The 19,662-nt window shown below is 39.3% G+C and overlaps 1 protein-coding gene across 3 annotated transcripts in view; it reads right to left on the reverse strand.

Moving 5' to 3' along the window:
• shank3a (SH3 and multiple ankyrin repeat domains 3a) overlaps window positions 1–18,136 on the reverse strand; it is a 140,602-nt gene extending 122,466 nt beyond the window's left edge. For 2 of the 3 annotated variants that reach the window (XM_047333243.1, XM_047333241.1), the window contains exons 1-2: window positions 18,073–18,136; window positions 17,186–17,294 (exon numbers count right to left, since the gene is read on the reverse strand). The gene's annotated coding sequence lies outside the window, so the exon portion shown is untranslated. Of the gene's footprint in view, window positions 1–14,747; window positions 14,852–17,185; window positions 17,295–18,072 lie in introns of those variants that run through there. The other variant, XM_047333242.1, reaches the window with a different exon arrangement.
• Between the last annotated feature and the right edge of the window lie 1,526 nt (window positions 18,137–19,662).

Raw genomic sequence — 19,662 nt, forward strand, 5'->3', positions numbered from 1 at the left:
GTTAATCAAAACCATTGCAATGGAGTGAAAAATTAATATAATTAAGTAGCCAGCTGGACTTAAATGAGTAGTCGGCTGTTTGGCCATCTGCCAGTACTTGTGGAAAGCTCTGTGGACCTGGCCTGGAAAAAATAACAGTGGCATGCCCAGTGCTGGATGATAATTCAATGTTGTTAGTCCTCATCTTTCCTGACAGTTTCATAGTGACAATGTTTACCTGCAAGTATTTCACCTTTTTAGACACCTGGCTGGCAACAGACCTAAGAGCATTGGGGATCTATGAACGTACCTATAGTATTACACTGCAGTCCAGATACTCTGTCTAGCTACCATGTCTTGGGAACATTAAGAGAGTGGACTAGAATTATAAGGAGGCTAGCTTCCATGCATCAGCTAACAGCTACTGCCTCCTCTCTCTTCAACTCAGATCTCTTTCACCCCCCCCCCCCCCCGCCCTCACCCCATATCTTGCGCTCCAGCCCAGTGAAAACAAAGTGAATAATTCATGACCATAGCAGTGTGTGCATGGATCCAGTGCAACCTAGGCATGTATCTGAACACATCTGCGGGGCTTTTAAAGTCCTTGCCATAGAGCTATACTGTACATGAGGAGACCTTCACAAGCACAACTGAAATCCACTGCAGTCTGTAAGCCCTACCTGCTCCCCTCAAAGACTTCCACACTAGGAAAAAAAAAGAGGCTGGGGCAGAGGGAAGGAGATGATTGAGGCAAGCAGGCTGGCTGAGGTAGCATGAAGCAGAGAGGCTGAGTGAGGACGTGGACGAGACAGTCAGTGGGTCAGGAAAAAAGTAGAGAGAAAGGGGGCGAGGAAGAAAAGGGGATGGTGGTAGAGTGGCAAAAGAAAAGGAAGGTGGGAGAGAGGGAGGGAGAGCATTACATAGAGTCAGCTTTGACAAACCAGCCACATAGCCTGTGGTCTGGAGTAAATGTGATAACTGTTCACACACCCCATCAGAGTCTGGTTCACGCTCCTCTACACCTGGTAAAGCAAATGTCATGGTCACTCTGATATACTGAAGTCACCCGGGGCCACATTTATTCACACAAACACACACTTTACCTCGCTGTCCCTTGCAACATTTTCATTCATTCGGTCTTCCATCCCCTTGAAGTCTCCCTCTCTCTCATAGTGAATTTGAATGAGGGTAATTCATTTGTAAGGCTGAGGAGCATCAAACAAAAGGAAAAATGAGGTGTTAGCCGCCTGCATTGGTGCTCTGCAGTGTCTGTTTGTTAGGGAGGTTTCTTCAGGGTTTATGCTGATTTGTCTTTCCACAAAGCTGGCCGCAGAAGAGAGCAGACATCTATTTTTCACTTTGAAACACAACTAATATGACGGATATGAATTTTTCAGATGCCAACTCCATACTAGACTTAAGTAAGCATGAATAATGTAATAATAATAATAATAATAATAATAAAATCACTGGGTGAGATTTAGATGCAGAGATTGATAGAAGTTAATTGTAATTTGTATTCATATATTTTCTATGCGTGTGTGTGTGTGTGTGTGTGTTTGCAATAAGGATTGTTTAGGGCATACCTGACTTGAATGACTCTCTTTAGCATTAGAAGCAAAGTCATGATATGGCTCATGATATGATGGCCATGTTAAACATGATCATCATGTCATAGAGAAGACCAAGGCATGCACTGAGCAGAACATAAGACTTCTCCACTTTGGATTAGATAGAAACAGAGATGAACATTTTGCAAACTGTAACATGTTCTATCTCCTCTCATAGAAGGTTGGGAAATCATCAAATATTTGATAAACAGCCTGGAACCACTTGCTGATGCATCTGTACATTAGTAGAAGCTTCAGAAGCCTCCATCAAAATCTAAGTCCCTAACTCACACACACACAGACACTCTCATCTGTATGTTCTACAATCTACCACTCTCTCTCCCTAACACACACACACACACACACACACACACACACACACACACACACACACACACACACACACACACACACACACACACACACACACACACACACACACACACACACACACACACACACACACACACACACACACACACACACACACACACACACACACACACACACACACAGCCGGCTCACATAGATTAGCTACTCTGTGTATACAAAACAGTACCTGAACCATCCAGGGCCCGGGGGCCACATGCAGAGGCCCCATATGGAAAATTAGTCATGCACTAAAAGCTTTTCGAATCAATACTTTACAGTAGCTGCACCACATCCCAGAGCTGTCTCTATCCAGCTTGCTCGGGCTGACACAGCACACAGATGTGCCCCTCTCCCTTTTTTTTTCTTCTCGTAGCTGACATACATGAGGACTGCAGTGATCGTTCCCAGGAACACGGCAGTGAAATCACAATGTTATGCCCTTTATGAGTTATTATATCCATATTTGTCTTGATTGTGCTGGCAGAAATCCTGCTTGGCAAGCTCCTTCACTGTGGCTTTTCACTTCGTGAAGTGAATGTGACAAACTGACAGAGACAAACATTTTAATGTCATGGAAAACCTATTCCATCTCATTTTTTGGCCTATATTGCAAAGGGTACATATGAGGACATTTCTGTTTCTACACTCTATCAGAAAAGATTTTGCACTGAGTCTGGGGATTGCATCACTCCAGCTGATGGGATATTTTTAAACACTAGTTTGTGGAAACACTTTCTTTAACAGATAGAAACACATGCATATGGTTTTATTAACATGCAAACAATCGTCAAATCAGAGAAAAAACACATTTATGTGAGGTGTCTTAAGTAAACAATGTTGCCCTGGACATTCTTGAAGATGTCTGAGCAAAAACAATCGCAGAGAGAAGCTTTCAAAGGTGGTCTGGTTTCTAAAGCAAGTCATGTACAAGGTATATAGCTCATGTACATTTAGGATACAGAGGAAAACAGGCTAAGACACTTTCTAAGCAACAAAATCCTATGTTCCAAAATCCAATTCCACACTGCATCCTCACGTTTTCTTTTCCAAACTTTGTCATTATTGCTTCCTCTTGTTCCTCACACAATCTTTCACTATCTGTGTCTCAGTTTATATATTCTTTCTCCAAGACAACAGAAAGTTGTGGATGTAGGGTATATCTGTTGATCTCTGTGTTTCCAGGGTTGTTGCTCGAGTGTCAGTGTGGCTCTTTGATGCTGCCTGCCTATTAATAATCAATGGGGCTCCCCAGAGAGAACTTCATAAAGCCTGCCAGCCAATTAAGACCAGTTTCATACTATGCACTCACTGCATTATCTCTCCACACACCACCACAGCTCTTAAAAGGCCGGTTGGGGAACTGGGGAGGTCAAAGATGTCACAGTGCCAGGCTCAAATAATGCCATCAGTGTATGATACACTGGGAATCAGGGTTTGTAACTAGCCAACCATACTGCAGCATTCAGCTTCAACCCATTCTTATTAGCAGGTGTAGGCAGTTTTCTTTTCTCAGACGGATGAACGCACGAACAACCTGAAAATATAATGCCTCCAGCCATGGCTGTTGCTGACACGGAGACATTAAATAAATAAATAAAACCTTGTAGGTTTTATCCTTGCTATACATGTCTATATATTAATAGATATTAATTTAATTATATGAGGAAATATTTACTCATATATTGTGTTGGAAGAACAGGTGCTTCTAGACTGTTCAGTCAGCATTTTATAGCATTAGTAATGTGACGAAGACACAGCAGCGCAGCCGTTCAATGACATTTGGAATATAAAATCTTTTTTTAAGAAAACACTGCAATTTCCTTTTTATCAAGAAAAATATAGAGATTAAACTTCATTATAATTTTTAAATGTCATTCCATCATCAAAGGAAAAAAAGGTTGATAATGAATATGTATCAATAGTCTTTTCTTTTCTTTTTTACAAAATTCAACATTAGCAGCTGCTCAGTAAACGTAGGCCAAGAGCTGAGAGTCTGACAGCTGAGAGCAACATTCAGGACAAGCAGCACTACTTAAAAATGCTTTGAACATCATCAACACAACGATGATTAACTGTATACGCTACATACCCTTGCTTTGAGTATGAATTTTACCAGTGGGAGTAAATGTGTGCATCACTGGGACATGTGAATATGGATTAAGGCTTGGAATGTGCCTCCCTACTTCCCTCTGATTCATAAGTACATATAGGGAAAGAGAGAATTTGAGAGTGAAGGTAAGCGACTCTTCATAAGATCAACCCATTAGATCCCACTCAACCAGGGATATAAGCCGTCACTAAGGCTTCTATTCCTGAGCTTTTATGACTATTGATCTACGTCTGTCATTAGTTAGAGAAACACACTGTAACTGGGTCACAATCCAGTCAAGTGGCAGCTTGACACATCAAAGTACAGATGTGATCTGAGAAGTCATGCGCAGAAACGTCACTCACGAAACAAAATTTTTAGTCTGGCGACCCAACAGCCAACTTGTTGAGGCGTATGCCACATGGACGCAATATGCCTTCAGCAGCAGGTCCACATTTGGACCGTGTTGTTTGCTGCGAGTCATTCCCTAACTCTTTCACTCTGTTTTGTGTCTCTTCTTCACAGTCAATCATTTAAGACAATGAAAATGATGAATATAAATTTTTCAAATGCCAACTCCATTTTAGACTTAAATAAGCATGAAAAAAAAATTATATTACTGGGTGAGAATTAGATACAGAGATTCATAGAATCAATTTGTAATTTGTATTGATTTTTGGGGTTTTCTTTTTGTTTCTGCGTGAGCGTGAAAGACATTAGGCTTTCTAAAATCTACAATTACTTGATGGCTCACACATAATGACTATTTCCATACACAGTTTGTTTTGCCTTGGCAGTTAAAAAGGAGAGCATATTGAGTGAGTAAATACAGAGGACAACACTTGATGATTAATGTGTCGCTAGGCAACCCCCTGGTCCCGCAAAAACTGAAAATCTTGTCTGTGACTGTATCAGATAGAAACACACTTAAGAAAAATAGGTTGTGTTGCTAATTTATGCAGAAATTTAAACGTAAAAGGAAAGGAAGCCAAATGAAAAAGCTAGATTTCAACGGGATTGTGGATGCAGAGACTTCTAGAGTGTGAGGTGAAAACCTACATGAACTGAGATAGGCTATGCAATAATAGTTAATCATGCCAATGTATATTATAACCGCAGGTTACTTGACATCTACGGGACTTACTCTTTCCATCATTTCTCCTGCTCACAGGCGATGTCAGTTGTGCCAATTCATACCATAATAATATAAGATTTTCCAAATCAACCTTTCATAACAAGAGGGTGAAATTTGAACAGCACTCTGCTGGGCCGTCCCCAGGTGCAAATGCGTGTATGTGAAAAGCACAGCTGAACACAAGCATGCAAAATTCACCTGGACAAATTTAAACCTAAACGAAACACACCCTCAGCGAGAGGTCTTTACTGCAGGATTCTCGTGTAGTTGAAGTAAGTTTCAGCGGATGCATTAGTCAGTTCTTGCAACATCCCCTATTTCCAATGTTCCTCTCTGTCATCTTCACTGGTATAAAAATAGACAAAGTTTGGGAGCAAACAGTGTTTCAGCTCAACCCAACACTGTGAGTAATGGGAAAAGAAGAGAAAATCTTATAAGAGCTTACAAAAAAGGCGGTTCCTAACCAGAAAAGGCAGAATTAATTAACCTGATTTCATTACATCTGTGGATATTACCTTGATGATTTGCAAGGTCGCATTCTGTAATGAGATATTTTACAAAACAAGCATGAGATGGCCTTTAGGTGTTTAGTTGGCGCCATACTTGGAAACAAACAAAATTATATTTACTTTGAAAACTCAACATGCTAACACCACAGTGTCATTTTAGCACTGCAATATCATACAGAGAATTGCTTAACACAGCAGAGCATGCTGATTGTTTCATGTTAGACTTCCCCTGTGCTGACTGGTGCACGAGCGGCATGTAGACTTTGGTATAAGCCAATACAGTCCTGTCTAAAATGTCACCAGTGATAAAACTCTTCCAACAAAATGCACAACTGGAGTGATGAATGTGATCAACTTCACATTCACAGACCTGAAACACTGCAAAGCCTCTTGTGCTTCCATCAGTTGCCTAATGTAACACAATTAATTTGCATACAAATAGATGCGATGACATCAAGAGGTTGTAAAATATTTAATCACAAAAACTGAGAGGAAGTGAAAATCACCGTTGATTGGTGTATGATGAACTGGAAGAGTGCTCAATGGGAGTCTTTTCAGATTTATGCAAACAAGATGTGGCATTTTCACACTGAAGATTTTAAGGCTTCAAGGAGATTGCAAAAAAAACGATGCACAGACAACATAGAGACATCATCTGAAAGAGACACCCCTTCAGTGCATCTGGAGTTTGTTCGTGGATAGGATTGTGTGCCCTTATTTGTCATTGACCTGCCAGTACAATTTGATGTGCCTGCTTGATGTCATTTAACTAAAAAAGCTTGACTTAATTCTTTTTGTATTTTATAACCACAAATAAGTTCCTCTTCAGTAAATATGTTTCAGTCTTTACCAACAGGATTTTTGTTGTCAATGATTCAAATCCCTGCTACACACAGGCTTTGATATTTGTTATCCATTAGTTTCACAAAGAGTAGTAGGGGGCTCACACTACTCTCCGTATTACTATTGACAAGCATAATACTCATCTCTACTATTCATCATCACTCTTAGTTATGGTAAACATCATTTGGTTTGTCCCTGCTGTGCAATATGTTTTAATGATATCCAAATGGTAATATTTCATAGGACAGTTTTTGCATATATAATGACTCCAGTCCAGAATCAATATTTGTAATTGTTTGAAAAATATAATTTTATTAAATAGAGATTTTTGACCAACATGATCAGCTCTTTCATCCATGAACTCCTTGATGACCTGTCTTTGTCCTTTTCCAGCTACCTTAAGCATTAAAAAAATGTGTCCTGGACCTGCATTTGCAGTAAATGTATTCGCAAAACTCTAATCTGATGCATAATCAATTCCGAAAAGCTTTTTCCCTCTTCTGCCAAAGCACACCAGCATTACCTGGTGCAGGGAGTATATTAAAGGGTGCAACTGCAAGTTAACGTGGAGCCCTTTCTCATCTGTTCGCTCTACTGTTCTCCTGTATTTCTTTCATATTTTCCTTTGAGACCCAAGTGTCAACAATTATTTGCTTCCATCTTAGTACTTTCTCAACAAAATTTGAACGCTTACACTAACAATTACAAACTCCATTTTGAGTATTTAATTGCACAGCATACAGGTTTAAAAAAAAGTATTTTAAAAGTGAGGGCCCTAGATACAGGATAAGAGAATCTCAACTTTCTAAGAAAAGAACTTAGTAGTGAAATCAACTATTTAAAAGTTGGCCAGGTGCCAAGTGTCTTGCTCTTTATAAAAAAACAATGGCAAATGCAATCATGCTGGTGATCATCACATGTAGATGTTATTGTGATAAATCAGATAAAGAGAATTCACTGTCATTTCCCAATTATCCTAAAGGAAACCCACTGTACACCTGACACAGACAAGCACACATACCCAGCTACATTCATATGCCAACTTTCCTCTGCTTAGATTGAAATTAAGATTTTCAGTGCTAAACTTTTTCAGTAAATGTCTGTGAAAAATTAAATTTAGCAGTCTTTTTTCACCTTCTCACAACAACATCCATTCCTAACACCACATTTCTCTTTTCTGTGGCTCATACCCTCCCTATACACCCAAATTTGCCTGTGGTCGATTTGTCGTGACTCACTGCCAAATGCAGTAATTACAGTACAGCAGCAGGAGCTGAGCAATAGAGAGAGAAGCAGCATATCAAACATGACTGCACAGGGCAACACTTTAAAAATTAATTCTCAGAACTATGGCCTGCTGCATGCTACAGAGCACCAGGCAAAAATCTACTACTGTCTTAGAGTTTATAAATATCACAACACTTGAAAGATATTGTATATTGTATAAAATGAGTCACAGGTTTAATCTCTGACCAACCCACTACATATCTCCAAGCACATAGCTATCTGATACAAGTCCATTGATGAAAAGATAAGCACTGTGAGACACCTAGTTATTCCGGACACCTACGTGCCCACTTTAACTCTAAAAAGGCTGAGATCTCACACACTGACTCCGACAAACTCACTCACACACAGAAATAAACACACATACACACACTTGTTGATGTATTGTCTATTACATTGCAATGACAGTACTGGCAATGGGCCCAGAGCAGTGGATAGTTTATGATGTTGGGAATAATAGGCACGGTTAAAAATAACTTTATTATCAAATGCACCTCAGAGACAATAGTGACGTAGGAAAAGGGATCGGACCCTCTGACAAGTGATGTTGGAGACGACATGTTACTCATTGTGTGCTGGTGTGGAAAGGGGTCAAAACATATTAAAGTCACAAATTTAGTAGACATTTAACTGTGTCACTAAAATTAATGGACGATTACATTTTATACAGCATAACGCCGAAATTAAGCTCAGGAAAAACTATATAAACCACTGCAAACATTATCTTGTTATTGGCAAATACAATGAGGTTAATGTGGATTATGGTCAAGTGATTAGTAACATTTTTCTTTTCCTAATGGTACAACAGACTACAAGTCTGCTACTGTTGGTAAGTCACTGGTTAATATTACGGAGGATGTTCATTTATTTGCTGCCCCTTGGCTACATAGTGCTAGATTAACCAAAGAGAGTTATTACTTAGCAGGGCTCCTTGCCAGTGGCTGACAAAAGGCAGGAATTAGAGGGTTTTGCAGAATTGGATTATTGGGTGATAGTTACAGAAAGAATACAAGTGTTTGGATATACTGGCCACATAAAAGGATACTTGAGACTTGGATTATGCCACATAAGTTAAAAATCATGATAAGGAGGATAAGGCTTTTCATTCATATTTGACATTTCCTTAAGGATGCAGTATGCCCTGAAACTGAAAAACAGCACATCTAATCAGTAACCTCTGGAAAGGGGCTGGAGATGAAGTGTTCATTTCTCTTAAGCTACAATAATTACCTAATACCCTTTCATCTAAGTCCACAGGGGTCTGAGGGTGTGTATTTTTTTATATGCACATGTATGTGTGCCTGTGAGTGTATCAATATGCAGGTGGATTGTGTGCGCACGCGTGTGCATTTGCCTTCAAGTGAAATTGCGGTCCTTCAACCTCATAGCCAGCAGGGAAAATGATTCCACACTTCCTCAGGGGCAGGGAATTAAGAGCTGTTGCACGTTTTCATGCTTCAAACAGTACCCCTAACCACTCAGAACAGGAAGGTTAGGTATGGAAAGGTATGATTGTAGATAAAAAGTGAATGTGTAATGCAAGAAAAATATAATTCTCATACACTAACAGCTTGAATGAGGGTTGGATTAAAACACTGACCTTGCTGTTTAGTTTGGGCTGCTGCTGAACCAGATGTTAAGCACATACATGACAGATGTTGATTATTAACTCCAATCCATTAAAAAATATGTCATTTCTACAGTGTCAGTGTATGTTGTCAGTGCACACTTCTCTATAAACATCGATTTCCAGTCACATGAACACAAAAAATCTATCTTATTTTTTAATGTAACATACAAGAGATGCCAAAAAGTCTTTATAATGAAGTGGATGCCGTTAAAATGCTCTTGCTTAAGACTCAAAGGGGAAATACCACAAAAATATGCTTCTTATTTATAAATACGATTTTTATCTATTTGAGATGTGCACACAAATCTTTTCACTGTGTTCATGCTATTTGTATTCCACTTGTGAATTGTCTGTGACAGAATGCTGTCCACTAAAATGCCACTAAGCCTTTATGCAATAATAGGACAGTGCCTCCATTTCCATTTCGGCATCACCTTTCTCAGGCTCTGAGAAATGGAATATGCAATATAAAGTATGGGGGAGGTGCGGGGGGTGGGGGTGTTATACTTTGTTAGCATGCTGCACTTTAGCCGATATTTATAGTTCATAGGTGCTTTGTCAATATATATTCTGTTAATGGTATGAACATTTTTACACAACATAAAAAGGTCTGTAAGTTTTCATTTAATATTTTGTGCCATTGCTTCATTGTAGAGCTCTGTGCATCTCTGTCTCTCTCTCTCATCAGCGAGACCTAGTCCCGTTAAAACTTCCAAAAAGTTTTCACTGTCCTCAGCAGGCGAGCAGGGTTCAACATAAACTGTAGATAAAGCTTTCTCGGTGCGCGTTCATGTGCCAAGCACGCTACTCTCATTAACCTCGGCTTAACACTGGCTCTGCTCTGTACAAGTGTACTCTGTGTGTGTGTGTGTGTGTGTGTGTGTGTGTGTGTGTGTGTGTGTGTGTGTGTGTGTGTCCAGAGCACAGGGTAATTATGCTGCAGAAAAAAAAGAATCAATGAAGCAACATTTCCCAAAAACTGTCCATGTTTGTGATTAAGGTGTGTTTTTTTTTAAACAGTACAAAACTTTGATAATAAGCTTCCCCTGAGCAAAGAAAATTAATGAATTCAGTGTCACTATTAGTTCTGCTGGCCAGACAACACAAGCAGAGACTGAAAGAATATTACTACATGGACTGTTATTCATCAACCGTCATCCCTGTAATTCATTACATAAACAGGTCTTTTCAGATTGTAAAGGTAGAAGATATATAATACAAACATTCAGTTTGATGCTATTAAGACCTGTCATATTACAGTATATGTTGGTTTAATCCTCACAGCCCCTTTGGGACAATACACTGACACTCATATATGCACTGCAATGTTGAGGTATTTGTTAATCTTGTAAACATCCTTTCATTGATCTCTCATTAATTCAGCCCAGAGGCTGACAAGAAGAAAAAGAGGGAGAGGGACAAAGAGAGAGAGAGCGAAAGAGAGAGAGAGATATGCATGTATTTGAAACTGAGTCAATTAACCATGTGTGTAAAGGCCGCTCCTTCCTCTCTTTAACCAATATGCTAATTCAACCATGCTCATCTCTTCACTCTCAAAGACCGCTTTAGAAACAATTTGCAAAGTAAGGCCCGTTATATCTGAATTTCCTGATTATTATTCAAAATACTTCATGTATCCATGTTTTTGTGACCTCTTTTTCGCATGCATGTGAAAGCCAGTCTTTATCACATGGAAAATTATTAAAGGTACAGTTCCCGATTAAATCACTGACTGGTAGTGATATGCATGAAAATGAAGCAAGTTAACTATGGCAGTCCTATTTTGTGTAGGTCGCATACAAAATTAAAGTTTGAACAAATGTTCACCAGTATCCAAAAGTGACCTTTTTTATATCATATTGCTTCATTATGCAGTACTTTAAAATATAATTTCAATTATTAAACTATTGTTTGCCGATGTTGTGCCTGCTGCTCCATAGTATTCATATACAGTATGTATACTGTATAAACTTTCAGGGTGTGACTCATGAGGTGCATCCGCAGGTCAGTCTAGAAAAGAAACCACTCAAATCAGAGCAGACAGTGAGACAGATGGTGATTTTACACCAGCACGGAAAAAGAAATGGCTCTCTAACATCAAACCTCAGAACATTACTTTGAAACCAGCTGGCCAGTCACAAAAAGGGATTGTGAGTATGGGGAAGCAGCCAGACTCTTAAACAGAGGTGCAGGACAAATGGTGAACCTGGCAAGATGGAAAGCAGTCCTTCCACACGACTTTGAAAGATCGCTGCATAATTATCATTTGATTTAAATGTTTTGGAAGATAGGCAAACGCGTGGAGAGAGACAAGTGAGCAAACAAAAATCTAAGCTGTGAAATGTATCCCTTTATCCAATTCTTAGTTTTAAACTAAGTCTGGAACTGGTTAACAGTCCATTAAAACAACTAGTATCCTCCCTCTCTTTTCGTCGCTCTCCATTCTCTGCATTCCATCTTCTGTGCCCCTGAGCACTTGCTGTCTCCTCACCCTCATCTCCTCTCTGCATCCAGCAACTGAAGTGACTTTTCATAATCACTGAATGTAAATGTTAGCCGATTGCTGGAAGCAGAATGACACTAAGTTCATGGTGAGTGTGATGAAACTAACAAAGTCCTGGTTGACGCCTCGGGACAGTGGCTGTCACTGTACATGCTAATGTGTTTTAAATGCTGAATACTAAATATAAGTTAGTATTTCATGATAACAATGAATATGAATCAAAACAATTTTTTCTATAATATTTTAAAGTTGGCTTGAGTTGCGAAACAAATGAAATCCTGTTTTAACAAATAATAGACAAAGTATAAATGAATGTTCACTATCAGTACCAGAGAGCAGATTAAGAGGATATTTAAAATACAGCCTGTTGAAAGGAAAATGATGACTACTGAGAACTGATTTGGAAACTTACTGTTCATAAAATTTCAAAAAATCAAAAGTTCTGCAACAAGTAGATGGATATGTACATGATCATTTCCCATGACAGGGCAGATTAATGTGCCTTCCAGGTGTGAATTTAGTCAGAAAAATGCATCCCCATGTTCAAGGTCTGAGTGATATTCAGTTGACCCATCATGCCTAATTTTCAGCATTCCATCTGACTTGGGAAAGGTAAGTGGTGTTGCCTCAGGTAAAGCACCTCATTAACAAGCATATATTCCACTTTTAAATCTGTTCTCCACAAAGCCAGCACTGAATACTGACTGACAAGCCTCAGCTCGGAAACTTGACTGAAACAGATTGTGCTCTCTGAAGTTTTCAGTCTAAATCAGTGGGTCAAAGTCTCCTCTGAAATACAAATTAATCCACAAAGACACGCATTATTCATGCTGATTTAAATTAACACATCTTGGGAAGCGGCATGTTCAAAATCACCCCTGAAGACGTTCAGAGGCAGCATTTCACCATTCCTGAATTACTGGCGTCATGGATGTATATCAAATTCATATTGGTTGATATGAAATTCCATGATCAAAGTGACAAACAGTAACTTGTTGTTGACGACAGAACGTGCACACTTGGTGAGAGACACACAACACTTGTAATTCAGCAATGCTTGTCAATACACCAGATCAAAGATTACAACAGGTGTTGTGTTGCAGTCACGTTGCACTGAAGGTCTTGGACCAATTTAGACTTAAGTAACATCTGAGCTTGAGTTCCTCAAGCTCAGATGATGGGGAACGGTGTGAGACAGGGTTTAATGGGAAAGAATGTGGGCATCTATTAGGGCTGTCACTCTTCCTCTATAATCCTATTCAAATTTCAATTCTTGTTATTGTCAATATTCAAATTTGTAATAAAATGTTGCCTATTCTTTTAATGCTCATTTTAACATCACACCAGCAACAGTATACATTTGAAGAGAGTTGCAATGTCTATATATGTAGACTATGACACAGAGGCGTGAAAAAATCAGCTGAAACGCAGTTGTTGCTTTCTCTTTTCTTTCTCCGGTAGGCCAAGGCAAGAAGAGCGAGCCCGAGCCGCCAAGCCAACACATTTATGAAATAAATAAAAATACACATTTGAATAGTAATAACAGTATTCAAATAGTATTGTTGTTGTTTTTTTGTTTAAATTATATTTGACTCCCTAAATTCATTCCAACAGCTCATACGTCTATTTGGTTAATTATGAGGAAAGATTTAAAATCACTCTGGCTGAATGATCATGTCTGTCATCTGTAGTTAGATTTTTCAGGATTTTTCAATAACATATGATGAGATAAACTAAACTCTAAATTATTGAAGAAAGAATCTGCCTCAGAAATGATCTCATAATAAACTTAACCTATCGAACCCTAACCGCCTGAGAATATAAGAAACGATCTTACCATCTAACTTTATGCGACCACTTCCGCCTCTCTATCAACCAAAACATATATATGCGACAAGAAACAGACTTAGGGTAAAAGTAAATTAAGTAAACATACATGTTTAACAGGGAGATGATAGAAATGTCTCCAATGTGAAAAAATCACTTCAATTTTGTACCCAACCATTTAAACAGTTGAATAACAATTAACTTCTTTCATCCTTCCATGGTAAATCATCATCTATAAACACTTCTTTCTGTTCAACTTCCCATTGCAGAGCTCTGATATTTGTGGAAAAGAAAAATATCAACACATGTAAACGTAACATCATCGAATGTTGTTAAACTGTTTGTCAAAGTTGTCTATATCATGTCATATCATTAATGGTATAATGGATGGATGGATGATGTGGCAGTTTGATGTTGTAAATTTAGGACTTAAAAATACAGCAATCTTTACCCAGATACAGTACAGTAATATTTGCATCAAGGATTTTTCTAGGCTAAATTTCTTTTTTCTTGCCAACTCCGACATTTCCAGTAAATTTGGTAATCTTTCAGATCCAATTAGTCTCTCAATTTCAAAGTAAGAGCTTAGTTACAAATAAAATCCACATTTTGAGGAGAGATGAAATACTTACTCACTTTTCTAGCTCACCACTTCCCCCTACCTAACTGTTCCTTTATGACAAAAAGCTGCAGTGAAAGAGCCACAATCAACTAACCGACAAGCACAGTGTCTGAAACATGAATGAGCTCCTCCTGAGCCATTCAGTGTGACCAACAGCCAATCATTGATCCATGTGGTCATTGACACCTCCTTGTGCACTTGTTTTCTTTTCATTTAAAACCTGACGGGTACAAAATAATTACACTGCAGTGAATAATCAAATAAAAGATCCAGTGGCATCCAATGAGGCAAGCATCCAACCTCAACACCAAAGATCAACATCTTTCTTTAGAGACACGTACCATGAACCGTGTTCAGTCCTGTTAGCGAACTCAGGTCTGTTCGGTGTTAATGAGCAGAAGAAAGCTGTCCATGTGTGCTGTCTGCTTTGGGAAATGCCGGATCTGGTGGCAGACACACAACGGTGAGAAGTAACAGAGGTAATAGGATCACGGCTGTCCATCTGGCCTCATCCCAACACATGCTACAGGCTATAAATAACACCTCAGTGGCTAACACTGTTGATTTACTAATTCTGTCTCTACGTAGACAATTTAGTCTGCGGATGTCTCAATTGAACCCCTTTAATTAATTGATGATTTAGAGGTTTTTGCAACAACTATTAAATATTTGGAGTATTTTATGTATTTTTAAGCATTTTTTTAATTTTCTGTTGTTATGAAGCCCAATTTCATTCTAATACTTTGTTATTGTAAACCAAATTGCCGCTTTAGTATTGTTGTAATTGTCTGTTCTTCAATGGACATCTAATAAATGTCTGTCCATTCTGGGAGAGAGATAACCCTTTTTCACCAATTTAACTATTATCTTCAAAATAGAGGGTTGAAGGATAAGGGTATGTATAATGTACATTGGATAACACCTTTGAATGCAAGAATGTGATTTGTGATTTGGGCCTTTATTTATTTTTTTAAGTGACTCAACCTTGAATGAAGATTTTTGTTAACTTAAAAATACAGTTTAAAAAGTAATGAATGAAGTAACAAGTTCTAATTACTATTATACTTATATTCTTTCTTTAAAAAAATACACAAAGAGCTGTTTAAGAGCACAGAAAAACACAAAAATCCAAAACCCTACATTCCAGTTGCACTCAATCTCGACTATAAATGGCTTCTTCTTAAGAGCAGAAGCTGTAGAAATCTGAGTGTTTCAGAGACATTCCCACTTCATGATCATGACATCTGATGTCAACTATTCATCCAAAGAACAAAAACTTCAAATTTCAAAGAGCTCTCCTTTTTGCAACAGCATGAAGCCTGTGTGCATACCCACTGCCATCTCCAACACCACACACAGATACACACTCCCCTCACCTCTGACACACAGTAATCTGATTTAAATCAATTTAATGCTTAAGCAAGTGACAGACACCCTCCCCCAGACCCCCAGGTCCATCACCTGTTTGAGGTCTATGAGTGAGACAAGACAGGATAGAGAGGAAGAGACACAATGAGACAGTGTGAGGGAATGCTGCTGTGAGAGGCAGTTGATCTGCAATGCTGCACTAGAGTCTTTGGTGTCTGCATGTCAAATGCCAGTGCACTCCATAGGAATACGATAACGAGGGCTGCACACAGAGGGAATGCCAAATGCGATATCAAACACGTAGGAGAACCCAGAATCACAGAGCGCAGCACTGAGGACATTTAATAAGACGGACGGAAAGACTGCCTGCCCACGTAGTACCTAAACTCTATTATTTATCTGTGTGGTGACAAAGTGGCATGAGACAGGACACAGCATCATGACTTATATTTATCAGGGTATTTTCTGCAAGAGTCCCATGATGATGTTGTTTACGAAATAAAGGATTATCTCATCTGTCTTCGGCTAAAGTGCATTTGGTATTTAGTGGTTGTCCAAAGATCCCATTTAACTCTAAACCTGAGACTAAAAAAACACTCTTTGCTTTTTCACATTTTGTATCCCTGATTCGACAATCCATGCCACCTAAGCTGGGCTCAGACAACAGGTATTTCGGGCTGATTTTACCCCAATTCAGGGCCCGCCCCCTTGAATCAGGGGAGGAAACTGGTCTAGAACCTTGGTCGGTAGAGATGTTGGCCCAGATCATGTGGTACTGTGAGGGCTTTACAGAGCCCTTCTTAAACCTTTTCAGGATTCAAAATCAGGATTATTAGGACAGCACGTTTACGAGCAGAACCAATGAGAGAGACGAGTCTCGCAGCTGCTCAACATTATGGACCTTTTGAAATAGCGACTGCAAAACAAGCTACTTTACGACGTTGGTGGACAGATGAGCTGGAGAAAAGGCAAGTCTCATCCGACTTCGTTTTTTAATCACTGCAATGGATTATTACCAAGAGAGCAGACTGTCACACTATGCCAGTCTCCATCATGTTTGTTTTGTTTGTACCATCTTCGTCATGAGACCAGGTCTGAGAGGTGACGTGAGGTGCCGCGTCGCCAATCTTAATAATATTCTGCGGTGTGTGATGTGCCATTATTTCTAAATCTTGTAGCGTGTGTAAATGTTTGAGATAAGAGGAAATAATATGTGTGAAGATTCTCCTCTAGTGCACGATGCAGACAGATTTTCGAAAAATGGGTCAGGATTTTTTTTAAACAGCAGAAAACTGTATTCCGAACACAGCTTTAACAGAGTTTGTATACAATATAATGTAAAAAGCCTTTAGTTCAAAATGTTACAAGGAGACCACCTCAGCCAAGAACAGAAAACTCAATGTAAACTCACTCTTTGGGAAGAATTCTGCACTACTGTGATGAACTTGAGATATATGGGGCAGTGTGACCTCAACCCACCTCCATCCCGAGCTGGATACAGTTCTGAGGATATCTTGACCCTACACAATGTGAATAGAAGCATCTGGTGAAAAATAACATTTAAAAAAAACAGTCGCCAATAAATTACAATATGGCAGTGTAAAACAATTAGTGAGTGTATTGTGAATTAATTCAGTTTATGGCTTCGTCGTTCCTGTCCTCTGATAGCAGAGGACGCACAGGTAAACCTAGTTACATTAAAGGGATAGTTCAGCGATTTTGAAGTGGGGTTGTATGAGTTACTTATGCATAGTTGATATGTTACCTCATGGAGATAGTGATCAGTGATGTCATTTAACGGAGTTTGGAGGCCAAGTGGAAGTAGCGTAAGTCACAGTCCCACTGTTGCAGAGGGGACCACTGAAAAACGTCTTTTTCGCCACATTTTAAAATATTATCTAAGAAAAGCAAATATACAACCGCACTTCAAAATCGCTGAACTATCCCTTTAATTACGCTCGTGCTCTGTTGGCGGTGCCAGTGAGCCAACACGCACATCAACGGGACCACTGCAATGTTAATTACCTGCGTTTAATATTTACCTATGTTCGCTTTTAAGCTCCATCTTCACTGTTTACGTGCTGCAGTAAGTGCTAATGCTGATGTTAGCTAACTAACCGTGACACTGCGCTAATCATTCGGTTAATTAACGCTAGTTAGCTAGTTGTTTTACACTTTAGCTTGTGCTCTTGATTAACGGTCCTGTATGAGAGTCGATACAGACTTCTTCGAACATATTTACAGTAATTTTAACGTCGGCCAGCGCAGCCTGTGAACGTTACAAACAGAGAAGTTTACCTGAAGAGGCAGTGAGTCGAGCGACGGCATAAGGTGAGCAAGTTAACTGTCAGGTAGTCAGCAACGGACTGTCCTTCAAAATAAAAGCAGCCGGGGTAAATTTGAGTGAAACTCGGCATATCTACGATGAACCGGACTCTTATTTTGAAATGATTCATAGTCTATGCACTAATGAGAGACGCGACAACTCGGTTCACTCCAATGGACCTTTTTATTTTATTTCCAGCAATGGCGGATCACGGAGCCTCTCAATAGTTCCTGGAAGTGAGCAGAAGTGCATTAGCGTAGCAGCAGAATGGATCAATGGACCGTCCGTGTTGCACTTGTGAAGGGCACATCTGAATCAAATCCGCATGCGCATTAAAGCATTTGTGGATTAGGCATGTCGGTATTGCTATATTGTAAATCAATACATTTATTGACTACTAATTACCAAACAACACAGTTCTGTCACTCTGAATAATGGATTTGAATTGTGCTTCTACTCATTTATCTCCTCCTCCTTCAACCTCCTTCAAGTAAGATGAGAGAGACAAACTTTAAAAACCTTGAATGCATTACTAATGTATCGAGATGAATGCTGGAGGGAAAAAGAAACAACGAGTTATTACAGCATTAATGAAAAAGAAGGAAAGGGGAGGAAAATACTTTGGGTCCTACTTTCAAGTGCTGTCAAACTGTCGTCGTGAAAAATTAGCTGTGAGACTGCTGAAATTGCGAATTATGGATTACTGTGTATGAGTGTGTGAATGTGAAAGTGTGCATGTGAGATTGTGTTTACGCAAGTGTACACAAAGTCAGCAAGTCCCAGGTGTCACCTGTTCAGAGTTTTATGTATGTGTCTTTTCAAAGACTCTACAAGAACAATGAACAGGACACTTGAGAGATGATGATGATGGCAGCAACTATCCATCATGTTCAACGTCCCACAACTGTCTCCCTGAAGTGTCTCAATCAGGCCAGATCTTCTCATCATACATGAGTTGATTAAAATAGTACACAAGTCAAACCTTTGTATGATAAAAATATCATCAGCAGCACCACCCTGTACAAAACAATTCACACTGGTCTACACACCCAGACGGAAAGGCCCATGCTTTCCCTTGCTTCCTGCCAACCAAAGCAGAACAATGAGCATGACTGACCTTCACTAAGATGATGTGGATGTAGGGTTATTGGACGGTCACACACTAAAGGATTGCCCCGATTCTGCCTTTGATTATATTTCTCTGGGTTTGAAGGAAGCTTGGACTGAGGCAGGCTATGAGAGAATATGATGCAGCTTAAACACTATAATAGCAAGATGCACAATGCCCTCTTAAACAGCTCATAGTTATTGTAATGACTTCAATCTATTCTCTGTCATGGCTTTAATGCTTACTTGAACTCTGTCTGGATAAGGCGGCAGAGGGGAGAGTGGGTCAGAATATGAAGATAGATGTGTGGTAACAACTGTTAGTCTTGGCAGCAGAGTGTCAACATTAGATCTCTGAAGTGGCAAACGGGTCCTATGCTGCATGCTTAGACACATGGGACCACTAACACAAACATCGACACAAACCGCCTTCTGTGCCACCTTGGCAGGGGCAA

The sequence above is a fragment of the Scophthalmus maximus genome, chromosome 7 (genome assembly GCF_022379125.1).
Source record: "Scophthalmus maximus strain ysfricsl-2021 chromosome 7, ASM2237912v1, whole genome shotgun sequence".
NCBI lineage: Eukaryota > Metazoa > Chordata > Actinopteri > Pleuronectiformes > Scophthalmidae > Scophthalmus > Scophthalmus maximus.